Source organism: Euprymna scolopes, chromosome 3 (assembly GCF_053919585.1).
Source record: "Euprymna scolopes isolate OS-2025 chromosome 3, ASM5391958v1, whole genome shotgun sequence".
Taxonomy (NCBI): Eukaryota; Metazoa; Mollusca; class Cephalopoda; order Sepiida; family Sepiolidae; genus Euprymna; species Euprymna scolopes.
In genome coordinates, this window is record NC_136484.1 from 139,800,839 (window position 1) to 139,805,838 (window position 5,000).

Here is a 5,000-nt window from a genome sequence, read left to right on the forward strand (position 1 = left end):
TGCATAAATCAAACATAAAGCTTGCTTTTATATTATAATCAGGCACTCGCTTGTCATTTTTCTGATGAAAAGGGTTTAATCACACACACATACACACATGATGAGAAATGAAACACCATATATGCCTATGTATATATATATATATACTTAGGCAATTCTGATTGAACACGACAGAGTTGTTCTTATTTTTTTGCCAATTTTCCTGGGTATCCTTTCTATTTGCCGAGTGGTCTTTTTTATATCGGCTTGCATGTTGTATAGAATGAAGCCCAGATGTTATTCGGCCATGTTTTTCTCGTGCGCTTTCTATTGGTGCGTCTGATTATCCTCAGGAGCGGATTTTTTGTTGTTGTTACTATCGTTGTTTTTTTTCCTTTGAGGCTTGGTATATTTATAGTTTTTTTTTGTTATAAAGTTGTGTACAGGATGGTTAGGGGCAATTATTTTTATTTTTATTATTTTTTATTGCAATCATTCTATAGAATATGAAAGCCGATATAAAAAAAAAAGACCGCTCGACAAATAGAAAAGATATACAGGAAAATTGGAAGAAAGAACAACTCTGTTGTGTTTAATTAGACTTGTTTGAATAATGACTTGCTGTCAAAATATACAAATATATATATATATATATATATATATATATATATATATATATATATATATATATATATATATATAATGATTTTCTATAGCCGAACCAATGTCGCAGCATATGAGACAAGAACACCAACAAACCGGAAGTCCAAGACTCGAGTTTCGCCCTCATTTGGGCTCATCAGTTAGGCATATCCGCGCTCAGGATTTGAAACCCGAACCTCTTGCATGCTAGGCGAGCACTCTACCAACTGAGCAAACACGTCACACCCGCGGTATGCTTGATCTGTGTAAGAGTGCTCGCCTAGCATGCAAGAGGTTCGGATTTCAAATTCTGAGCGCGGATATGTCTAACTGATAGCCCAAATGAGGGCGAAACTCGAGTCTTGGACTTCTGGTTTGTTGGCTTTCTTGGCTCTTGTGGGCTGTGGAAAATCATTATATATATATATATATATATATATATATATATATATATATATATATATATATATATATATATATTTGTTTTTTTTTTTGCTTGTAAGCCAATTAATCTGTTTCAGTCACAGCGTTATTTTATTTCCAAGAATTTACGTTAGTCCTAATATTATTGAAGGAATCAGCAGTTGTTTACCTTGAAAAACTGTTTCGAGAATTAAAAAGACGGAATTATTATTATTATTATTGTTGTTGTTGTTATTGTTATTGTTATTGTTATTATCATTATTATTATCATCACCATCATAATCACCATCATTATTATCATTATTATTATCATTGTTATTATTGTCATCATCATCATCATCATCATTATTATTATTATTATTATTATTATTATTTGTAGACTTTTCAATACCCTGGGATAGGAATGTGAGAGAGAATGAGAACAAGAACTGGAGCAATTATGCTCCATTGGCCTTGGAGATAAGGCGTATACAAACACACAAATAATCCCGGTTCTAGTTGGTACACTCGGAGTAATATCAAGTCGTCTGGAAGGATAATTGAAAAAAACTACAAATCCTTGATGTTTTAGGCGGTAGGTACCACCAACATCATTAGAAAAACCCTTTATCTTTGAAGTTCCAAGTTTGGAGCCGGGAGTGAGGGAAATCCTCTGGAAATGAATATCACCCCTTTCCAGAGAGACGTTGATAAACGAAATCAGAATTATTATTATTATTAGGAGTAGTCACACAGGCCATCATGAAAGATATACGTTTGAGAACAACTTGTTGTTCTGATCTTTGATCATTACAGTCACAAAAATTCTTATAACTTCCGGTCTTCTTCAGGTGCATATTTTCGAACTCGAGAATTTATACGAAATTTTGTGAAAAGTTTAATCTGAAGATGCTCTTGTGTTCCATCAGCAGAAACGTTGTGATAACAATAAGAAAATGAGAATAGCAGTCCAAATAATCCAAATAATACTGATTATTATTTAATTATTGAAATTCTTTTGAAATGAGTAATTTATAAATTTTATTTATTTAATTGCGGGCTATTTATCCTCATCCTTTTTCATAGTTGCTGTTTCACTATGTGTATATGTGTGAAACAACTTTGAAAAAAGACGAGGAAAATTGTCCGCAAATAAATATAATGAATAATGATTCATGTTGTGATCTTGAACTTTCAACTAGATTTAGTCAGAAGCGATTGTAATTGTAAGTACATTTTCATGAAATACACTTGGATGAAATTAGGCATCGCTTATGTCAGAACTTTAGAAAAAAATGAACACTTTTAACTAGACACAATATATCTATTTATAAATATATATGAACGTCTGTGATAATGTATGGAAGAATGTTATCATTCGTCCATCTCGATTTGTGTGACCGTCATGTCCATGCAAGATATTATAAAAAGTGCGTTTCAAGCCGTTTCATGCACGTCCACCTGCTTTGAATATTTTTTGCTTACTTTGGAATATTTCTCTTAAAATCTTGTAAGTACATTGCATGCGCGCGCACACACACACACACATACACACACACATATATGTATGTGTTACGATCTAAAGTAAAATAGGTCTTTAATCCTCAATTTACACACCCGCACACAGACACATACACATATATATATATATGTGTATGACTATATGGGTATGTGTGTATTTGCGTTTATGTATATATATATATATATATATATATATATATATATATATAATAGCATGTTTGTATATATATAAGGAAGGAATCGAATATTGATACTAGTGAAAACAAAAAGAAATTAAAAGAAAAATATTTAGTTTAATTCGGAATTTCATTTCTATTAGAAGCTTGCAATCAATTGAATTCATGAAAAAGTGTGGCAATAGAAATAAAACATCACATCGTTATATCCATTTTTGTATGGATTTGTTACTGTTGTCTGCTGGGACCTATTACAGCCCATAAACTATCTTGGGTGAGAATAATTATATATATATATATATATATATATATATATATATATATATATATATATATATATATATATATATATATATATATATAATACAGATTTTATTTCGTGCCTATCAGATGTGCAGTTAACATGAGCTCAATAATTCAAGCATCATATAGCTTAATTTATTAATTTGGAAAAATTCGATATATTCAAAATGTACAAAGTAAATTCAAATTTTCAAGGTACCCGTGTTCCACGAAATCGATCATCCAGCAGTAGAAACAATGAATACACTGGAAACTATTGCACATTTATTGGAAATTATACAAAAAATGTAATTTGATAATGAACAAGGTTGAAACTTTCACAGTGTAAACTTTCACAGTGTAAGCAAATACAGAGAATATGCGTTCGAAGAATATATATTTTTGGGAAATTGATTTTAATATTTGAATTTACATTGAATATGCTATGAATATATAAAATATCACCCAAATTAACACGTACGCACATACACACGCACTCACATACACACGCACATATATCTGACTATGTGAGTATATATGTACTTGCGCGTATATATATATATATATATATATATATATATATATAGTTGTAAGTTATAAAAATATATATGGCAATTAAGCTACACGAATATCCCGCGTTTCATCCATGCTAGTATTCGGACGGCTTTACATATACCTGGCCATAAACACGCACGCACACATGTATGTATGTGTTAGAATCTAAAGGCCTTTAATCATAAAGCCTGACGAATCCTAGCGTGGATGAAACGCGGAATATTTAGTATAGCATAATTGCATATATATTTTTATAACTATCTATGTATTGAGCACTGTTTAAAGTTTACACATAAAATTATACTTTCGTATATTAATTTATGTGATTAAATGAAGTAGTCATATATATATATATTCATATATATATTCATATATATATAAATATATATATATATATATATATATATATATATAAAGTAACATGTTAGTGTATATAAAAATAAGGGAACAAACGAATACTAAAACAGTAAGAAATTAAAACAAAAATATTTAGTGTGATTCGAGATATCGTTTACATCAGAAGCTATCTTGTGCAATCAATTGAATTCATGAAAATGTTTGCAATAGAAACAAAACATCGCGTCAAACTATGCATTCTTTTGTGTATTTCTTCCTGTTGTAACTAGTATTGTTGTTTGCTTTTAATATTGTTCCTTCATACACTAACACATTTCGACGGGAATTATATCTTAATCTGCATCTTTCTAAGAAACTGTGTGTGTGTATTTAACACGCATATATATATATATATATATATATATATATATATATATGCATATGCACACACACACACACACATATATATATATATATATATATATATGTATTCCTATTCATATACAAATGTATATATGTATATATGTGTATATCAAAATGGCTATATATATATATATATATATGAATTTATACTTATGTACGTACAGATGTACGTATATATTTATATTTATGCATATATAAATGGTATGTTATTTATTAAGCTGCTTTATTGTGGATACTTTTATTTGTGCAGATAAAACTACTAAGCAAACGATTACTTAATCTGCAGGGCTGGAAATAAATGAAGTATAAGACAAAAAAAAAAATAAAATTCGTGTCGAATTCTTAGCCAACTAAATAATCGCTTGTATAATAACATTATCTACACAAAACTAGCGTCAACAAAAAAAGCATTTTAATACATAGCACACATTTCCATTATTAAATATATAAGATATACAGAGGTATATTTTCATTCATTTATTCTTCTCTTCTTCCAAACACGTTCTCGCTTATATATATATATATATATATATATATATATATATATATATATATATATACACATACATATTACATACAAATATATAGATACATCTCTCTGTACATACATATAAACTTTTATATATAAATAGAGAGAGATAATGAAATAAAGACGTATTGAATTTTATAGACTTATAGTATGTG